Here is a 22,811-nt window from a genome sequence, read left to right on the forward strand (position 1 = left end):
TTCCAAGATAGAAACGCATTCCTGCCCTGGCTCTGTTGTGCTGGTTCCGGCTCCATTGTGACTGATCACACAAATAGTTAATTTTTTTCGTTTTGATATTGGGGCTTCTGGGAAATGCATGGAGTCGCCTTAATTTATTTAGAGAGTAAATAAACTCGTGAAACAGAGAAGTATCGTCATGTAATCCATTGATTTCAACAATGTAACTGTATTCTAAATACCAACTATTTAAATTTGAACTGTAACGGAATACAGTTACTAATACGACTAATAATTTGTATTCTGAATACCGTAACGCCGTATTACATACATAACATGTATTCCGTTACTCCCCAACACTGGTAATAGGTTTACAAAGTGAAAAAGAGTCCACCCCAAAGGGAGTTACCATCTCCGACGGACAACACTGTTCATGAACTACTCGAAACAGCTCTATTAGTCCAGCCTTTACTTCCGTGACGAATGTGAGTCACTTTGTAACACACGTTATAATGCTCGCCTAGCTGCTAGCGTGGCACGCCCTCAAAGCAAGCTAGTTAGAGCGGAGGCCCAAAGAGTTCAGATAGTTGTATTGCCACTTCCAGGAGACAGAGTCAAAACATTACGTATGAAAGACTAATTTGTTAACCATTGTGAAACGTCTTGCTCCAGTTTCACATTAGCCCATTCATGAGACTCTGCTATGCTCCTTTCCTCACAAGTTATAGGTACCATTAAAATGCACACACTCACTCACTCTTACTCACAAACACACTAAACCCAGGAAGGGTATATGTGCCATTAAATTGTATGAGCCAGTGCCTTGATCCAAGGACAAGCCTACTGGCCTTTTTACAGCTTAATATGTACCAGCCACTCAAGTGTGAGGGTGTATCATCCCTGGCATCTTTGCAATCTTCCAATACGCTGATATTAACTCAATCACACGGTGTTCAGGGTGCAGCCAAGGTCGCTATCATCTAACGTTGATGTACGGAGGGAAAACTGTTACATGGTTGACATTCGAGCGAGCAAAATGACAACTCGTGAAAATGTAAATGTGATATCATGCAAGGTGAGTAGAGGTTACTGCCTCAAACCGGTACCTTACAGGGAAATGTGTTTGGTTCTCAAAGAAACTGAAATGGATGAATGTTTTCTACACAACCAATAACTAAAGTAATAGATTTATTTATGAACGACATCAGGTATTTGTCAAGCACATGAAAGTTTCCAAAAATCTGCCTTGCTAATTAAGGTCCAGACACAACCCTCCATAATAGCTAGGTTTTAAACACACACGCATGCACACACACACACACACACACACACACACACACACTGGCTGATCTTTCATTAGATCTTTCATCAGTAATGCAGATGAATGGAGCCAAACTGTTGTCTGAAAAGAAAAACTGGCATACACATTTGTTTACACAGTACAAATGTGGCCATTAGGATAATTTTATAACAATATTAAAAGGAGATTAAATGGCCTGTATGGCATCTATGAAATCTCATTAGACCCGTATGATTTCTTATTGATCTAGTTTTGTATTGTCTAAACCTCTCTTTCACTGTCACTGATGGGTAGCTTTATTGTACTGTGCTAATACATATGCATAACATACTACTTGTCCAAAGAGCTAATACCTAATAAAGCAATTCATGCTCTCTTTATAAGATTGACAACAAGTGAGTATAATTGGGTTTCCTGGTTTACTGGATATTTATTAACTATTTCTGATTGGACCAAAATTGCAGTTCTGTCATGTAGTGTATTAGCTTTTCCCTGAAATCTGTCCTTATTCAGAGCTTCAATGTGAAACCCACTGCTACCTGTATTATACACAACTGTGGGAAACCCAGGTAAAGTGATCAATGGCACACACTCCCAGCTTATGTTCCTGTTATTTACTTTTATGCATAAGTACAGTAGGCCTATGTGTCACATAAAGAAATAAAGAAGTAGAATAAGAAACATTTTGTCCACTGCTGAGAATGTGTCTGCATTTAACTTCTGGCATTTACAGCATCCTTCACCTCACTACACAGGCTGTTCCCATGATAAATTTGTACATATAGCTAAGAAAAGAAATGCTCTGTAAAACATATTCCACATATTTATTTCTGTAAGCCCCACATTGACTGCTGCTGTATAAGACTGCAAAAATCTGCATAGGGACCTATTTGTCCTAAAACACAGGGCTTTCAAGCTGGGGAGCAGAGTTTGTGTCCTGGAAGAAGTTAAAGGGGAAGACACAAGACTTTCACCCAGGAAACGGGTGTTTGTGTCACATAAATCAGCCCTAATAATCATGAAAATTCATTCTTGACCTTGGGTGACAAAACAATACCAACTCCAGACCCACTTATCACTTGCACTTCATGAGTAGATGGGGTTAGCTTGGTTTTCATAGAAATGGACCTGATATGTAGCTGGACCTGATATGTGAAGTAGCTGTTATGTTTGACATTTTTCCTGACATATGAGTATGTCCTCTCAGGAGAGGTTCATTTGTGGTGCCAATGCAAAGTGGATCAAACATTTGTATGATTGTAGATAATAATAATAATAATAATAATAATAATAATTTTACATTTTGTTTGTACTGTAGAGCACTTTTCATTGACAAATCAATCCCAAAGTGCTACAGGAGATTAAAAACAGGGTAAAAACAGAAGCAAAGCAAAGACATGAAGATAAAAAAAATAAGCTCCCCCATGGTGCTGAGCTTTGTACTGTGAGGTTGAAGAAGGACTTTGTTTCCGAAGGTTATGTGAGGAGGTTTGTGGTGTGAGTAGCTCTTTGAGGTAGGCATGGGCATTGCCGTGGATGCACTGATGGGTGAGTAGGGAGATTTAGAACTCAATCCTGTATGAGACAGGAAGCCAGTGGAGTGAGTGAAGGATGGGTGTGATATTGTACTTTTGTATCTTCATTAGGATCCTAGCTGCGCTGTTTTTGATGTGTTGTAGTTTTTGAAGGCTCTTGCTAGGAGTCCCGATGAGGAGAGCATTGCAGTAGTCCAGCCTTGAGGAGACAAAGGCTTAGACACGTTTTTCAAGCATCTAACTGAGTGTGGGACATAGTTTGGCAAAGTTCTTGAGGTGGTAGAAGGAGAGCTTGCACAGATGTTTAATGTGGGTATGGATATCTAACTTTAGCTTGAATTAAGAAGCTAAACTACTATTAAATGTACACATATCATTGCAACTGTCAAGGAAGCAATTAGGGCTGCCACCTCTTAGTCGATTAGTCGACTAATCGGTCGTTTTGGTCTTAGTCGACTAAGATTTCTTTAGTTGATGAGTCATTTTTTATGCTTATTCATGCTTAATTATTCATTTCCAAGAAACTTATGAGCACATTTCTGGTAAACACAAGATTTAAAGTGGTGCTTTTGCAGGATTAATTGTGGAGAAAGTCAGTTTTACAGATGGTTAATTAACTACATTTATATTGTGCTTTTCTAGTCTTAACCACCTCTCAAAGAGCACAGCTTTGTCAATTACATCAACTAATCGATTAATCGACAAAATCATATAAGTGTTAGTCGACTAAGAATTTCTTTAGTCGAGGACAGCCCTAGAAGCAATGCTACGGAGGAAGGTCTGGCGAGTCTACACAGCAATCCGGGATGGGAGAAAAACGTGCTCTGGTTTATTGGCATTTCTTTAAACCAATCACAATCACCTTGGGCAATGCTAAGCGCCGAAAAAAGTTGCGGTGCTGCGGCAAAATAGCCTCGGGAAGGAACTTGTTTTGGTGGAACGTGTACGTTCAAAAGTTGTTGTAGTCGTGCAACAGAAAACACAGATTGAACAGCTAGCTGTCTGGATTTACCCTGCAGAGATCTGAGGAGCAGTTAACCATAGTCCTCATAAATCGACCAGAGTTTAAAATTCCAACACAAAGAAAGCAGAAGGTAGCGGACATCCGGCCGAAAAGAGTGAAATCTGGTGGAATTTCCATTGGCAACGGAGCAATCCTGGAAGTGGAACGTCAAGGATATAGACTAGTATGAACTTGACCTAACACTTTTAACCATTACCTGATTTGATGATCCATGACCAGTTTAACAACACATAATCACACAAATATTTTACAATATGTAGAGGACCAGCTCAATTCACAGTACTATAGTTTCTATCTCAAGGCTGCAGACACAGGGTGGGCCTGATCCCATGTTGTGAAGGTGGAACAATAAAGGTGCACTGTTTCAACAACTCGATGAAAAGACAGCACGAAAACTGCTTCACTCACGCTGAAAACAAGTGGCCTAGAAATGGTACAACCTATTTCTGAGCAGGCATCAGGACAATATGAGTCTGTAGGGAACAATATAGAGAGAAAATTATGTACATTTGTATGTGTGTGCATGATAAATTTGGCTTTGTTTGTTTGTTTTTCTACATGTAATTACCCATCAGAAAAAAGTAATTCTCATCCACTGTCCACGCTCAATTTTCCAGTTGCTAGTGTTCTATATATGTTATTATTCAGCTTTCTCTTCAAATATTCAATTATCATTAACCTCAATTTTCAACGCTTCTGTCAGAGGTCTCTGAGGTCTTCCAGTTGTTGAATAACAATGAAAACATCTCAATTGGTTTCTATTATTCTAATAGCTTCTTTGCCAGTATTTCCATGTGTCACATAGGGTTAAAACAGCATAAGAACGTTGTACAATTGGAGCCAAGTATTTAATTAAGTTCACGAGGAGAAACAAACTTCGAGGAGGAGCGCAATTCTTCTCAATAAGCACCTTGTGCCAAATGTTATTTGCAACTTTATTGTACTGTAGTTAAAAATGTAATGAAGTCAGGAGGGAGGGGCTCACTTTAAATGCAGCTGTACTCATTGTAATTACTTCTAGGCTGTGGGAATGTGGCATGAAGACAGTCCAATATACTAGTGTAGCAATGTAAGGGGGCTATTTTTAGGGTATGGCTAATTGACAAGAGCTGTACAGCTGAAATCGTACACTGATAATACCTTACCAAATCATGCCTAATTTTCACAAGAACAGATTTTTAGTTAAAGTGCTCATATTATGCTCATTTTCAGGTTCATAATTGTATTTAGAGGTTGTGGTTTAATTTTCAGAAAACACCATATATTTGTTGTACTGCACATTGCTGCAGCTCCTCTTTTCACCCTGTGTATTGAGCTCTCTGTTTTAGCTACAGAGTGAGACATCTCACTTCTGTACCATCTTTGTTCGGAGTCGCACATGCGCAGTAAGTACTGCTATTATGGAACTCACCGAAGGTTACCGAACCTCAACGTCATCGTTCTCAGCCACTCCCTCTGTTCGCTGATTGGACCGGTAATTTTCTTTTTTTTCTTTTTTTTTTGATACCGCAAACCCAGACGTAGTACTGAAGGAAAATGAAAATTGAACGGAAGTACGTAGGAGGCGGAGCCAGGCTAGTAAATTGTAGGGACAAGGCCTCAAAACCGAGAATATATTGGGGCGTGATATTTAAATTAAGATTGTTTCCAGCCGTTGCATTTATCAATGCACGACCATTCTTATGCTCTGATTGAACGTTTCATGAATCACACGTGAACCCTGTCGTAAAATGATTTCTGCGCTCATATCTGCGCTGGTCTCTACATTAGGTTGATAAATGAGGGCCCCTGTGTTTTGCCATTCTCAAATCCCTTCACTCTGGGAAACAACAACTTTGAGCTAAATGGCAAGTTCTTTTGGTAAATGATTGTAAAGATTTACAAAGAATATGTTTACGGCATTTACTATCTTACCGGGATGTTTTGGGACCGATTGGGATTGCTGTGGACAAGTACACATGGCGAAACACTGGTAAAAGCAAATTACGTTTAACCATGTATCCAGCTAATTGATATACCTCATGTTACTGTATTGTGTGAACAGTTAACTTCAGTTAATATTGTATGTGGCGTTTTCTTTTGCAGGGTGCAAATGTTTCACCAAAACAAGTTCCTTCCTGAGACTATTTAGCAGAGTCACCGTTGTCCAAGATGATTTTGATTGGTTTAAAGAAATGCAAACAACCCAGAATGTTGTTTTCTCCTGTCCTAGAATGTATCTGTGGTGTAGCCAGACCTTACTCCCTAGCGCTGTGGAGGTAGGTCTGGCAATGCGAGACTCACTTGTTTCACAAGCGGAGTGAATCAAAATCCTGCATTTGTATGGCTCAGACCAGAGTAATAACTGATTATGAACATAATTAGACAGCAAACAGATGAAATGTTATGATAAAAAAGAGGCATTTTGTACAGCAATATTACAGAAGGATTACTGTGGGATCACTATACCCCCTTTTTTTAACGAACTGCCAAAGTACACAGAGTAGGATATAAGCACAATATCCAGCAGTTTGAACTGCTTCTGTCTTTGAGATATCTGCCTCACATCAGTCTGGATCAACGGAAGTACATTTCCAGGATAATTGCCTCTGGCACGTTCCTCACCTTCCGCTCTCTGTGTTGCCGTTCTCAAACAACGTTCGTTTCAGGAAACAACAACAAACCTCGAGCTAGCAAGCTGCATACTGAAAATGGCAAGTTTTAAAGAAAATTTGGATCGTGAATGATTGTAAAAATGTATATGTTTTTAATATTTTGCGAGGTGCAATTGTTACACTAAAGCAAGTTCCTTCCTGAGACTATTTTGCAGACTCACCATTGCTGTGTGACCAAAGACGATTGTTATTGGTTTAAAGAAATGCAAAAACCCATTTCTTTTTCTCCTATCCCAAAATGTATCTGTGGTGTGTCCAGACCTTACTCGACGGCTGTGGTCTGGCAATGTGAGACTACCTCGACCCCAATACAAATAATTTTAATTTGTAATTTGTAGTGCTCAAAGCATTTACATTGGCATAAAAAATCACCAGCAATGTGTCTTTGGACACAACAGTGCCCTCTTTATTCTGTATGACCCACAGACCTCTTTAAGAATGGTGTTTGTATTTTTTACCTACAGTAGAAAAGAATGAAATTGATAACTGTTGTTGATCAGAACTTCTCTGGTCTGTGTTGGAAGATTAATTTAGTTTTGATCAGAGTGCCTTCTTTTACTTCATTCTATGAGTTTCTCTATTGTTTTGTTTGCTTTCTGCAGAGCACCCAACCCAGAACTCTGAGATATGCCTTTCTTCTCAACTTCAAATGACTACTTTATAGGTTGGAATACATTAAGCATTCTTTCTGAACATACTCACCCACTCACAAGTGTGTCAACATATACTTTTTGCCTTTGAAGAGATAAATTCAAAGCATAAAACGGATGGCACCATAGCTACAGTATGTTAAATCATACATGAGTCTAGCCTTACACTCAATATGTATTCCACTTGGCTTCATTATTCAGTAGGCAAACTGCTACAACTGGAGTAAACATTGTTCTTAATGACGTTGACAAAAAGAGGCGATGGATCAAGCTGAATCCAGCAGGGACTGAGTTTTGGCTGTTGAACAATAAGGTCCTGTATTCTGCTGTGGACTGCAGGGTGTTGTGCAGGGCAAACACCAGCACAGCAGTCCCAATAACTGAAAGCCGTTCTAATCCAAGCTAAGTCAACCAAAGATTTCTTTGTGTATCATAAGTCAGTCTAATTGTGGGTGCTTTTGATGCTTTACAGAGGGCCATCTCTGCTTCTCCCATGAGGGGACTCTGTAGCTTCCCCCTGAATCTATGTCAGTCCCATTTCTCTTTGACACATAAACAGTTTATTCTCTGCCATACATTCCATTGAGTTTCATCTGCAGTCTCTCTGTTCCGTGTCTCTTGATGCTCTTTCTTGTTTGCCTCTATCGCTCCACCTGTCAGTTATGTTTTTTCATTATCGAAATGCCAATTATGTCTCCTAAACATTTTGCATGTCTGCTTGTGCTTGGGGAAAATACCTTGAAGAAACAAATAAGAATAGATCTCTTTGAACCTGCGACCTGCAGTGGAGCTGTAAGCTAACATGGAAAATTATGCTGTGTGTGTGTGTGTGTGTGTTTGCGGGCACATTTTTAACCAAGGTGCCCTGGCAAGGTCCCCCCAAGGGGGGGTGTTTTGGGGAGATTGACTGCTTGCTAAGCCCTGTCCTCCCTTGTTACTCTGTATTCCTGTCACTGCACATTTCACAATGATTAAGGTGGTACATTTACCACTCAAAAGTCTTGGTAGTCTTTTAAACAATTATTCCTTGATTTCAAACAGAGGTACACAAAAGCAGGCCTCTCGTGTCCGACTACTGTTGATTTTGCCTGATGAAATGACAACTGTTGCTGGCCGATTTTAACAGCTGCAGGTCAGAGGGTCTAACATTTGCCTACATTCTGACATAGCAGCACCCAGGACCAGCATTCATGCAGTGGGGAAGTACCACACAGTGGATGTGCTAGTCATAAACAGGACTTTTTTAACATAACCTGTAACTCCACAAACTCCTGGCCTACGGACATAGTAACGGTTGCAGCTAGTGATGGCCAAATGAAGCCTCATAAAGCTCCGTGAACAATTTTATTATTTTCTGAGCCGACTAGATGGTGCTCTTGGTTTAAAGAAAATGGCTCAAGGAATGGCAATTCAATGTGCTTTCATTTGGCTTGAAGCTGAAATTACAGTGGATATCAAAATGAACAAGGGAGTTTGGGCAGACATGTATAAAGTACTACAGACCCATACTTGAGTAAAAGTACAAGTGCTCTATCAAAAAAGTGACTTGAGTAGAAGTTGAAGTGCTCTTTAAGCACCACACTTAAGTAGAAGTACTAAAGTATTCAACATTGTTTGTACTTAAGTATTGCAAGTAGTTTATTTTAAAATGTACTACTCAATGTACTACTCAAAATGTACTACTTTTACTGAAAGTAAAAGTATGAGTATTGTGTTATGTAGTTATTAAAGAAAGCAGTCAAAAGTTTGAATATCATATTGTTTATATTATGTCAAATGTTTAGCCAAGGCTGTAGCCAAAGGAATTAACAAATATTAACAAATACTGAAATAAATGTACAATGATCACACTGTGCAAGTAAAATGAACATCCTCTCCAGCACAGTAATGATTAAAGCCCCAAAAAACGTATCACACACTAGCTAGTAACGTGTGGTGAACAGGAAAGTTAGCAAGCTAGCAAAATACAGATAAACTAGCAGCTTCACATCACAGGGTAAAATGGTTAACATTCAGTACTCATTGCAGACTGAAACAACTCAGGAATAGCTTAATCTGCTGCAACAATAGTTAAATAGAAAGAGTACAAACTTACATCGTCTCTGACTTCTGAACAGGTGACCATAATTAAAAGAAACATGAAGCGATCGATCTCGGGGATTTTTTAACTAACGTAGCCGTAAGTACACACACTGTAACCTACAGTCTCCGTAGCGTGAGGAATTCACAACAGTAACGAGTAACGATGCAGCACATAAAAAATGTATCGGAGTAAAAGTATTAAACTCATCGAAAATATGTACTCAAGTAAAAGTGGAAGTAGGAGAAAAAAAATTATACTCCAGTGGAGTACAGATACAGCCTTTTAGTATTTAAGTACAGTAGTGAAGTAGTTCTACTTTGTTACTATACATCTCTGAGTTTGGGATGTTATTATCTAGGTACTTAGGACTAGTTTCAGATTTGTTGATCTTTATTTGATTATTAGTTGAATAACTTAAATGCAAGTTATTGGCCAAAGTCTAGTCACAGCTGACTGGCTGACAATGCAGGAATCAGCCCGACCCTTCAAGAAACTGTAAAATCACCAGAAGAAAACCAGTGTGATACACATCACCCTGTTCAGTCACAAAAAAAACAAAAAAAAATCTCTGGAAAATAGCCTCAAACTGTGGCATTCACAATCTGGAAAATGTGTTACATGGGCTACCAAATGGACCCTGGTGTGTTGGTTGCTATGGAAACCTAATGCTTATTGAAGAAAATGTTTTCAAGAACATTCAAGTTTTCAAAAGACAAAACTGTGTTTATGTCTTTGAAATAGTCTTTATTATCTGAACACTAATTCATACGAGCCAAAAAAATTAAAAATGGGGAAAATGTTATCCCACACGTTTACGTACACTATGTAGGCTTACACTAACGTAATTAATATCCACAGGGGAAATTTGTGTGTGTGCATTTTAAGGTCCAAATATGTGCATCGTGCAGACATGCAAATATGAACATCTGTGCTTCTCCACAAGAAGCGTGTGTGCGCAGATGTGCACTTGGACACATGCTCTATGTTCATGCGAGTGTGTGTGCAGATGTCTGTGCTTGTTGCTCCTAATGAGACTCTCCAGGTTGGGAAACATCTGAGATCCTTCTGGAGGAGGTTGGGATCACACAGAATAGAAATATGAAAATGTCAAACTGTGTCACACTGTTCTGTGTGAACACCTACTCACAGGTAGCAATCAGAGTGCAGCCTTTGGAAATGACACGAGCTACAGGACGTAATTGGCAAGCAGTTGTTGCTATGCTACCATACAACAAGCGTGATGAAGTTGAGCTTCTAATGTCACTGGCTGCAACCTTGTGGTGTACTGCACAATGAGAAACTGGAAAACAGCAATGGCGGAAAGTATTGTTGCACTTTTGCTCTTCATTTTAGTGCCAAAAACCAGCTGCAGACTATTTTAGAACACAAAGAGGCAGGGTGAGGACAGAATGTGACATGTTGTGGAAATGTCGGGGCAATGGCTAGAATTGCTTTAATCTTCTTGTCAAAAGGTTGTCATTGTAGAATTAGTTTTCTCGGTTGACCACCTGGAGTAGAGTTTAAACTTTGCTTGGTCAAAGTGCTACAGTTTAAATAAAGGTTTCAAGCCACCAGTAAATATAACTTAAGTTAAAATAAAGGGAAACGTGCTTAAGTGCCAAGTCATACTAGAAAAGAAGTGGTTGAAGCTGACGTGTTGCCCTGCCTTGGTAAAATGCCGAAAAGTTGCTTTGTGGTATTCTGCACCTCGTTAAAACTAGATTTAAAAAAACCGTTTGACATACTGCCGAATAGACAGCTGTTGTCTTGCTGCAACTCAGGTCTGATGGGGCTTTTCAGTAACCCTCCGAGATGGCTCACATCACAACGAAATAAATAAATGTCGCTCCCTGATATTTTGTGATCTAAAACCACTCCCACAAAGCCACTGGTGAACAAATTGTGAGCCTCAGGGACCTGTAATTCTTCATGTTGCTCTTGCGAGTAGATTCCTGTGTGATGTAGCACATCACCGAATATAGGCTAACGTTAATACCACTAACATCCAAAACTGTAACAGTTACATGGGATTTATTCATTTAACTTGCTACGATATAGCTAGTCTTTAATATATCTTTAATGAATGTGGGACAAGAATAGACTGTTTGATGACCCTGGGATAACGTTACTATTAATACAGACAATCCGACCCAATATGGGTCAGTTTTTTTTTTTTTATTAATCTTGCTCTGTCAAGCGGCAACTGGGGCTTTCACTTCATACACGAGCAGATCAGTGTCTTCTCCTGAAAATCTCTCCTTCCTGCTTAGTAAATCCGCCATCTTAATAGCAATGCGCCAAGGTACAAACGCGCCTGGCTTTAAAAGGGAATGGGAGATAGCACTCTAATTGGTGTTATGCCCAAAACACACCTATGATTAATTAAGACACTAAGTACAAACCTTTTAAACAATGCGCCTGGCGCACAGACCCTTTTTTTCTGCCGTTAAACTAGCAAAAGTGGATTCGTACACGCCCTAAACGCACCTGCGCCAGGCTCTTCACGCCGTGCGCTTAGATCGTTAAAATAGGGCCCTGAATCTGTTACAGACTATCTACAGTCGGTTGTATATTAACATTAGGGCTGGACCCGAATATTCGAATATTCGTTCGGTGGGTTGGTATTCGATTTGAAAATTTGACATTCGAATATTCGGTTTTTTTTTTTTTTTTTTGTTTTTTGCACAATCTCGCATCCCCCTCCAAACGGTTCTCATTCGCGCTTGAATATGTTCGAAATATAATACTCTCTTTTACATTTTTTAAAATGTAATCACAAAATATCAGACAGTAATCAGACATTAGCGTCATGGACTCATGGCAGTGCGCTACCCCCCTGGCCCGTTATGAACGCTAATCAGCACATCTGCGTTCATCAACCACCAGAACCGGACCGTGTGTGTGCGTGCGTGTGTGAGAGAGAGAGAGAGAGAGAGAGAGAGAGAGAGAGAGAGAGAGAGAGAGAGACGGTGTTGTCTTGTGTCGGATCGTTAACGAAATTAACATTTCAACAGAGGTGTTCATTTTCATACAGGTTTAGTGGCTTGACGGTTAACGGGGAAGTAGGGGATTTGATTCGCGAGTTATTTTGGCGACTTAATTAACCCGACCCAGGGTGAGTCTGATGAAAACTGATGTATCTGCCTGGTTCAACTCTGAGATTTTCTCGCATTGCACCGCTATGTGAAGGAATAATCTCCAAGATTGGGCTACGTTATGTTCTGTCAGCTCACAGCAATTTAATATAATAGCAGGAAAAGAGTCCCCCCCCGCTGTTCTAAAGCGTTCTGCATGTGGTGTCTGCTGATGTGCAGGTTACCTTCCCCCCAAACACGGACACACATATATACAGATACGTCTCGCTTTATAAGATAAATAGCCTGCCTGTCTGCACTTGTTGTGTGGTTGTGCTTTGCATGTGTGGGATTCTGATACGTCCTTAAATTCGGGAATTGTCGTTTGTTTATTCAAAGTCAAAGACAGTCCAAAGTAGTGCAACTTTGCCCATTTTTGTGGGTCTGAGGTGTATGCCACATTGTAGTTGCCAAAGCTCCGCTGCTCTCTGTCTCTGGTCCTCAGGGTGAGAGGGGGAGTGGCCAGCGGCTAGAGCGGCAAAAGCCAATGTGTGCTTCTTTTAGCGATATATATTTAACGATATCTTTTGCATTTATAATCCAAACAACGTCAAACTTGGCACTGCACTTACTCGTGTCCGTAGCAAGACACATGTCAAGTTTGAAATCCATCTGACTAACGGTTCGAGAGATATTCGCATAAAACCCAGACAGACAGAAAGACGTTCCTGCAATTTATAGAGAGATAATATGTCCTCTCTCCGAAGCTTCGAATATTCGATGTTCATTACTACCAAAGCTTCGAAGCTCAAAAAATGGTATTCGGACCAGCCCTAATTAACATCAGCAACATATTGCCTGTAGAGCATTTAAACAGGCTACTCTGTCATAATAAAAACAATTGGAGACTGATTGAAGATTTAATTTTTTTTTTAAATTAGAGGAGCATCAACAGGGTTGGAAAGTGACAAAAAGGCTGGAAATGTATGAACACTGAAGTGGGAAGAAATAGGTTAGAAAATTGACCAGGAGAAGATAAAGAGAGAAACATTAGGTAGGCATATTCCTTACTGGACTTGACAGATGCAAGAGTTTAGTATATTAAGGAGCTGCTGAAGAATACATTTTAAAGACACTATTGGTATAGAATGTGTTATCTGATTAAAGCTGCAGTAATCAATGTGTATTAACAAACAATCAAGGTGTATGTATATCAACAATGGATTCAATTAGTATATGTAATGTGAAAGCTCACTGAGAATTATTAACCTACTCTGCAGTTCCCCCTTTTTTTAAAGGTGATTTTTTTGGCCATTTTAGGCCTTTAATTCCACAGGACAGATGAAGACATGAAATGGAAGAGAGAAGGGGAATGACATGCAGCAAAGGGCCACAGGTGGGAGTTGAACCCGCAGCCGCTGCATCGAGGAGTAAACCTCTATATATGTGCGCCTGCTCTACCAACTGAGCTAACCTGGCCACGAACGCATTGAACTTAATAAGTTGATATCGGTCAGTATTGTGTTTACAGGTCATTCTGTGCCCCAAACAGGCCAAAAAATCAATCAATGCTGGTCTAAGCTCAAATGTAAAAAAAAAAACAAACACAACTAATGGCATTATAGCACAAACATCAAGAACCTTCACTTTTATACTGCCAAAGAGACACATTTTCAAATCTAGCAAATAGCAGCTTTAAAGAGCAGCCTCTATATGATGTGAGAGGCATGCAGTGTTTTGTATCAATACACTTTTGTCACCCACTTGAATCAGCAAGTGAACTTGCAACTAAAGAAAATGTCTCATCCTCACTTTTTCTAAACCCCATTCATCTCTGGAATCAACTTCCTGTGGTGATTAGGGAGGACCATTCTGTAGAAACCCTCAAATCTAAAAAATCAAAACCTATTTATTCTCTTTGTCACGTTGCTGACAGCAGCACTGTGTGTACATTCTCTTCTGCTCTCTGAGCTGAGACAGCAGGAGCCTGCTGCTGGCAAACCAGTCACTGCTGCATCCTGAGTGTCCACACTCTCTGTCTGCTGTCTGTAGAAGTAGTGTTAGCAGAGTAGTGTTGAGCATGGTTGTGTGTGTGTGTGTGTGTGTGTGTGTGTGTTTCTGTCTGTTCAGCAATTCTTTCTCTCTGACACCAAACTGAACTATTGTCTCCAAACTACCAGTGGATGCAAGTTCTACTATTCGTCTATTTCTCCTTCTTAAAGTTCTATTTTGTTGTTGTGTTGCAGGGTAACTGTGTGTTGTTCCAGTAAAGTCACATAAAAACACCTATGCATGATTCGCGGTAAAACTGTTCTGCGCTGGCCGGTCCTATGATTTTCTATGGGCGACGCGCACCGCTCGGAATTGCGCCAAGCGCTGTGCTCAAAGTTCAAATGATTTCAACTTTGACCTCGTTGCTGCTGACCTATCAAGGGGCAGCTTGACTGAGGATCTGAAGCTTGCATATTTACTATGTAACCACAGAACATGTTGATTTACATATATTGGACTGATTTGCCATTGACACCGGAGACATTTGTGTCCTGCATTCCACAAGTTGTTTGGTTTAGGCAACTAAAACTCTTATGGGGAACTCCACCAATTTTACAGCTCATTGTAAAAAAATGACATTAGAATATTCCTACTAAAAACACATAGGTTCCAATATATATAAATATCTATTTTTGCGCATCATGTCCATAAGAGAGACATAATTATTTTCATAAGTATTATTTATATAGTATATATTTAGTGTATTTCAACATAAGCATGTCTTTTAAAAGATCTAAATACCCACACATTACAAAATAAACAAATGAAGCAAAGCGTAACTTCAGCCAGGAAGACTATCTTATGTTACTCACTCAGTGTGTTTACATGCAGTTTTAAAAAATGATTACCGTATTGGTCCGAATGTAAGACGACCCTGATTATGAGACGACCCCCCCCCCCCCCTCCCTCCCCTTTTTCAAGACTCATTTTTGGAAAAATACTTAAGCCAAACATTGTTTTCATGAAGAAAATAATTTCATTTGAAAATAATTCTAATAAAAAAAAACATTGAATAACATCTTTTAAACAAAATAATATTTGCAATATCTTGTTAGATGAAGGTGTCACATTTAAATTAGTAATTATTTCCAGGGCCTTCAGCTGAATGACTGCTCTGGTAATGGGCATCCCATCATTACGTTTTTCTGTCACGTAATCACACACTCACTTCAATTCATCAATTTTCTCTGGCTGTTTGCATTTTTAGACGGTGTAACATCTCCATGACAACACCTTGTTGTACTTCCGTTCTACTTCCAACTTCCAGGCTTTTTGTAGCTGGATATATCATTTATTTTGTCTATGTATGAATGTGTATAATGTTAGTGATATTGACATGCTTGCTACAGCTACACTTCTAGTGATGAATCGGCAAAAACACGTTTTATTTCTATGAGTCACGGCTTTGTTCTAACGCCGCTGGGCTCTCTCTCTCTTCAGTATCTCTCTATCTCTCTCCACCATATAACGTTACCGTTCTCTCATTGAGGCTCCGTCTAAAACTCTTCTTTTTTGACTAGCTGTTTGTAACATTAAAATAAAATGGATTATGGATCATTTTTTTCTATAGTTTATAGCTGACTTCTCTATTGGCTGTTGAAACAGGTGATGTCCCTTACTTTCTGCGACTTGAACAGCTGAAAGTCTAGACTCTGATTATAAGACGAACCCACTTTTTCAGACTTTTTCTAGGAAAAAAATATCTTATATAGTCTTATATTCGGACCAATACGGTATATTCGGTTTAAGGCAATACCCCGATTTCTCAAACACCATGTGAACACCTTACCCCGGTTAAAATCAGAGTTCCGAGAGAGCCGCCGAGTACCACTGTCCATCTCCGGGGCTGTCAACGTTGTGTCTCGGCAAAAAAGTGGAGGGACCGAGCAGCCCCCGCTGCGGCCGTTGGCTAACGTTAATGTTAGTTAGCTAACGAAGTTTGTTTACAGATAGCGTTATAATGAGCTGAACAAGTTGTCATTCATCTGGCGGAAACACTGTGTTGTCCTATGCTGTGACAAGACTCTAAAATAAAATAATGTTCTATATTGTAAAACTTAATTTACAGACCGTAGACACCCCCCCACTAGCCAGTGATGCACATTATACAGTGGGGTTATAATTTGGTCATAAATAACCAAGTCTCTTGCCGTTCCTTGATTTTGTTGTCAGCCAAACGACTGTCATTAATTAAAGGTGATCTATTATATAGTGATTTCAGGTTCATACTTATATTTTGTGTTTGTACTACAACATGTTTACATGCTTTAATGTTCAAAAAACACTTTATTATTTTCATACTGCCCATGGCTGCTGCAACTGTATTCACCCTCTGTTGAGACGCTCTGTTGGAGCGCCTGTCTCTTTAAGCCCCCCCTCCCGAAAATGCCCAGTCTGCTCTGATTGGTCAGATTCCATATCAGCGTTTCTGTTGTTACTGCCTGTCTCTGTACAATTGGTGGCTTCAGCGGAGTATACAGCAGCACTTTCTACCATGAGAAATACCAACAAAGTAGCCTGGGTAAACCCTGACGAACTTCTGGCAAATTTGAGATTTGCTCTGCAAGTCATTCTTCAAGAGTCCATTCAAACCCATTTCAATGTCCCCGAAATCGAGGCACCAATCACAACCGCTGAGGCGGGTTTTACACCAATCACAACCGTTAAGGCTTTACGCGACGACGATAGCTCAGCAACGGCGAGCAGCTTTTTGTTTACATTCAACATTACGGCTACCGAAGCGCAGCGTCACCCGGATCATTGGTCTGATTGGTTGGACTATCCAATGCGCCCAGAGGCATTTGAGCGGCGTCCGTTGGTGACGCCCCTTTGGAAATGAACTGTCAATGAACCTTTCCCAGACCCACTCTCAGTTACAACTGAGAAGGGTCTGGTGTCAACCAGGCTACCAATAAAGGCTTATAAACCAATTATGACACATCCGGACACGTTTCAGCAGCAGTGTGACTCAAAATTGGGGAGAAATTAACATTGGTCTTGTTGTTTCTTAAGCAAAAACTGTTATCTTACACACACGCGCCAAGGTCGGGCCTCCGTGTGGTGCAACTTCGTCTTCCGTTCTCGCAACCTTCAAACAATGCACCTCTATGCCATAAAAGTACGGTGGCCCTGAAGTGCAAATCACAACAGCAATAAGAAAAACGCGACGGCAAATATGAAAACACGACAGCAAATAGGAAAACACGACGGCAAATAGGAAAACACGACGGCAAATATGAAAACACGACAGCAAATAGGAAAACACGACAGCAAATAGAAAAACACGACAGCAAATAGGAAAACACGACAGCAAATAGGAAAACAAAACGGCAAATATGAAAACACGACAGCATACGCATATACAGCATACTGTATATGCGTAATGTTAGCAGAGATTTAGAAATTGGTTTGTTTATCAGTTGTAGCTGCAGGATTGGAGGTAAAGCTGCACCTTGTTAACTTCACTAGCAACGTTAAATGAAAGCTAAAATGTATGAGTAGTTTCCCATGTAACAAGTATAACATTCCGTTATAGCATTTATAATGGTAAAGATCTTTTTCTTGTGTTTGCTGTCTTTTAACAGGAACTAAGGAACAAATGGAGGCTGCACTACAACGCTGAAGTTGGCATCCGATTCGCAGCTTCCGATTCGGCAGTTAAGGGGAAATTTAAGGGGAACTTAAAACTGTCCGATTCACAGGGAAACATAATTTACATTGCTAAGTGACTTATCCTCCGTTTTTTGAACCTCTTACTGTATTGAATGAGTGTTAGTCATTAAGGTAAATTATTAATTATGTCTAAAACACACTTTTAGATTTGTGAAAGCTTTATTGTCTTTATGAGAACACAATAAAGGGAGATTTCACCGTTTTTCTAAACTTGTCAAATCAGGACTAAATTATCCCAGAGAGTCTAAGGAGTCTTAAAAGCACAGTTTGAGATTTGTGAAAGCTTTATTCTATTTGTGAAAATGCAATAAAGGGAGATTTTACTGTATTTTTCACATATAGACTACATTGGACCAGGTCCAGATCCAAAACCACAATACTTAAGTCTTGTCAAATCAGGACTAAATTATCCCAGAGAGGCTAAATAAACGGTTTTATTTTATTGCCACAGCATGGCCTTTGCTAATTGACATTCAACGTACAAGTCCACGTCTCTCCATGTCATTTCTTATATCCATGAGCAGGTCTTCCTTCTCACTTCAAAAGAAAAGTAGAAAAAGTTATTTTTACCTTTTGGAAATCAATCCAAATATCGTCATAGATTTGCCAGTGGTTTAATTTACTCTTCAAATCCTTCTCCTTCAACATAAGTGTTGTTTTCTCACCTTTCCTCAGAAAAAGAGGCAGGACTGAGTATTTATTAAGATTTTTTTTAATTCATACTTCATAGGCCATTGTCTCAGGTGAGGAGCAACCCCACTTCTGGGGAACGCTGGGTCCCGATCTTCTTTGATGATGAAACCCAGCTGGACAGGATTGTGAAATACCTGTCAAACTTCCTCGACAGCTGTGACACACTCTCTGATGAAGTGTGCACCATGGTGTCTTCTGACAGGATCAAATACATCCTAAATGTGTTGCTGTCAGAGATAGGTCCACAGCAGTTCCACATTATATTCATGAAGACATTTTTTTCTATGACTTAAAGTGGCTATATGTAACTTTCAGTTTGTGTTAATTCTAGCGGCCACTTTGGACAAAAGTGGTAGTATTTTCACCACACCTGCTGTCGTAAAGGTCTTTTCTTTACGGTGCTGTATTGCCCACTGTAGATTACCAAGTTTGCGTTACCGTGTTTACACAAGTACAGGGGAAGACCTGCTCATGGATATAATAAATGACATGGAGAGAGTGAGTTAATTCTTGTCCAGTTTTGACAAGTTTAGGTATTGTGGTTTTGGATGTGGACTTGGTCCAATGTGGTCTACATATGCAAAAAACAGTAAAATCTCCCTTTATGGCATTTTCACAAATAGAATAAAGCTTTCACAAATCCCAAACTGTGTTTTTAAGACTCCTTAGCCTCTCTGGGATAATGTAGTCCAGATTTGACAAGTCTAGGTGGATCTAGACCTAGTCTAATGTGGTTTATATGTGAAAAAAAACTTATTGTGTTCTCATAAAGACAATAAAGCTTTCACAAATCTAAAAGTGTGTTTTAGACATAATTATAAATTTACCTTAATGACTAACACTCACTCAATACAGTAAGAGGTTAAAAAAACAGTTTTAAGTTCCCCTTAACTGCCAAATCAGAAGCTGCGAATCGGATGCCAACTTCAGCGTCGTGGCTGCACTAGCGTCACCAGAAGGGAGAGATGAGGAGGAGAGGGAAAGCAAAAGACAAGCAGGGAGACAGAGGCCAAAAAGAGATGTTGAATAGATTATTTGCTATATTAGAGATTGCCATTCAAAAAATAAATGCATTAAATTAACTAGTTTGGACACAGGAAACTTCTAACTGAGTAATTATATTCAGATGCTACCTGTTTTAATAACTAGTTAGGTATACAAGCTCTAAAAAGACATTAATGAAACGTGTATCTTTATTATAACATTTATTCAAACATTACTATATACTGTACACAAGTATATTCAACATGAAGCGGCGATCAGACTCAGCTCCCGATGGTGTTGCTTCCGGACTGCAGACAGAAGGAGAAAGATTAGGTTAGTCCAGTAGTTATCCAACCTGTCCTGGTAAGATTAGGTTAGTCCAGTAGTTATCCAACCTGTCCTGGTAAGATTAGAATTGTATCACAAGTATATTTAACCATACTGAAACATGAAGGTACTTCATGTAACTGTGTAGTGGTGTAGTTTCTTCATCATGGTCTTAACTGACAACTGTTGACCATTTAACACACTTACACCTACCTTTACTGTATTAGTGGGTGTTTATCAATGGAGGTATTATGACTTTTCATATGTTGGTTGTAGCCTTGTAGCTTGTGTGTTTACAGTACTATTTACCCTTTCTCACTTGCAGTTTAATGCATATCATACTGCCTGTGGTAGCTCATTAGCTGGTAGCGTTTACCTTGTAGTTGCTGATCATATTTTGCACTGCATTTGTCTGAAAGCTAGAAGCTACTGGACAATGAGCTAATGTTGCATACATGCAGTAAACTACAAGCTAATGTAAACGGTTAGCTACTGCAATTCTCCTTACCGGTAAGTGTTATGACTACTACAAACATGAACTCCCACGAGTTTTTAATTTATTGACATGGGATAAATAAGACAAAACGACTATTGCTTACATTAAAGCCTATCGGTGTCGGTAACGTTACCTACCTTTGCACGTTGCGAGCAAAGTTCCTGACAGAATATTCTCCTCCTGCAAGCAGACTGACGCCGATTCACCAACAGCACAGTTCATAGTTCCACATCCATTTCGTCCAGCGTTTTGAAATGAGAAACGGCTAGTCCGTCTGTTAAATGCATAGACAGTGAGGCACTTTTATTTTTTCACCTCTCCTTCCTGTCAAAAGACAGACAGTGCGTCTGTCCAATCAGGAGGGTCCGTCCTCTACTAGATAGGCCCTACCTTTTCCGGTAGAAGTTAATGCCGTTGTGTTTTGTGATTTGTTGAAGTGTTTTCATATTTGCCGTCGTGTTTTCATATTTGCTGTCGTGTTTTCATATTTGCTGTCGTGTTTTCCTATTTGCTGTCGTGTTTTCCTATTTGCTGTCGTGTTTTCCTATTTGCTGTCGTGTTTTCATATTTGCTGTCGTGTTTTCATATTTGCTGTCGTGTTTTCATATTTGCTGTCGTGTTTTCATTTTTTCTGTTGTGTTTTCCTATTTGCCGTTGTGTTTTATGATTTGTTGTTGCGTTTCTCTAATTGCTGTGGTGATTTGCACTTCAGGGCCACCGTATAAAAGCCTAAACTATTTTTATGACTTAAGCTTAACTTTCTGTGCATCAGAGGTCACCCAGAGTACTTTTAACCACTTCCTCAATGACTTACACAGCTCTTTTGCAACGAGCACAGACACATTTTGTTAATAACATATTTCTACAGTTTCTTTCATCATGGTTGTAAAATGATGAAAACGTTTATTTGAGCTTTATATTAAAATCTCATGTGCTTCAAGAGTCGTCTAAACCTAACTAAAAGAATCATTCTTTAGTTGTCAGGAGCTGATATTGTAGGGAAAACAAAATGTTGCTGATGAATGTTTTGTATTAACAGTATAAACATTCTGTTGTTTTTCTTTACAAAAAATGTTAAACTGACAGCATTAAGCTTCTACAAAACATATTTGATTATGAAAATTAGTTATATGATTCTAATTTGTAGGAGGTATAGTTGCAGAAACAGTTTATTTTATGAAATCTGTGTACTTTAATTTTAAGTTTATCAGTTTATCAAGGCAGCTATTGACTGTCTTTGAGTTTCAAGGGTTTTAATTGCCACTCACTTCAATGCATTACCACAGTGAGGGTTACCTGGTGCAGCTTTAACTGGACAGAGGAAGCATTCTTAATTTAAACTAACAATCTCAGATAGCCATTCATTCAATTCAATTTCAATTCAATTGTATTTATAGTATCAAATCATAACAAGAGTTATCTCAAGACACTTTACAGATGGAAGGTGAAAAAAGGCTTTTCTTGAGGTTTGTTTTAAGTGGGCGTTAAAGGATATATCCTGATCAAAAATAACTCCTAGATTTCTGACAGTAGTGCTGGAGGCCAGGGCAATACCATCCAGAGTAGCTATATCTTTGGATAATGAGGTTCGGAGGTGTTTAGGGCCCAGCAGTTTTTTAACTTCAGTTTTGTCTGAGTTTAAGATCAGAAAATTGTAGGTCATCCATGATTTTATATCGTTGATGCATGCTTGGAGTTTAGCTAACTGACTGGTTTCGTCTGGCTTGATTGATAGGTATAATTGGGTGTCATCCGCATAACAGTGAAAGTTAATTGAGCGTTTCCTAATAATATTGCCTAGAGGAAGCATATATATATATATATATATATATATATATATATATATATATATATATATATATATATATAAGGTGAATAGAATTGGTCCAAGTACTGAGCCTTGTGGAACACTTTAGCGTGCCTGGAGGATTCTTCGTTAACATTAACAAATTGAGATCGATCAGATAAATAAATAAACTTAAACCAGTTTAGTGCGATTCCTTTAATACCAACTAAGTGTTCCAGTCTCTGTAACAGGATGGTATGGTCAGTAGTGTTGAATGCAGCACTAAGATCTAGAAAGACAAGTATGGAGACAAGTCCTTTGTCTGAAGCAGTTAGAAGGTCGTTAGTAATTTTCACCAGTGTCGTCTCTGTGCTATGATGCATTCTAAATCCTGACTGAAAGTCCTCAAATAGACTATTGCTATATAGAAAATCACATAACTGATTAGCGTATACCTTCTCAAGGATCTTGGAGAGAAAGGGGAGATTAGATATAGGTCTAT

At 39.2% G+C, this 22,811-nt stretch overlaps 1 pseudogene; it reads right to left on the reverse strand.

Annotated features, from left to right (window-relative positions):
• Positions 1–1,347: 1,347 nt before the first annotated feature.
• LOC118496057 lies at positions 1,348–22,333 on the reverse strand (annotated as a pseudogene).
• Between the last annotated feature and the right edge of the window lie 478 nt (positions 22,334–22,811).

This window comes from Sander lucioperca, chromosome 1 (genome assembly GCF_008315115.2).
Source record: "Sander lucioperca isolate FBNREF2018 chromosome 1, SLUC_FBN_1.2, whole genome shotgun sequence".
NCBI classification, from domain to species: Eukaryota; Metazoa; Chordata; class Actinopteri; order Perciformes; family Percidae; genus Sander; species Sander lucioperca.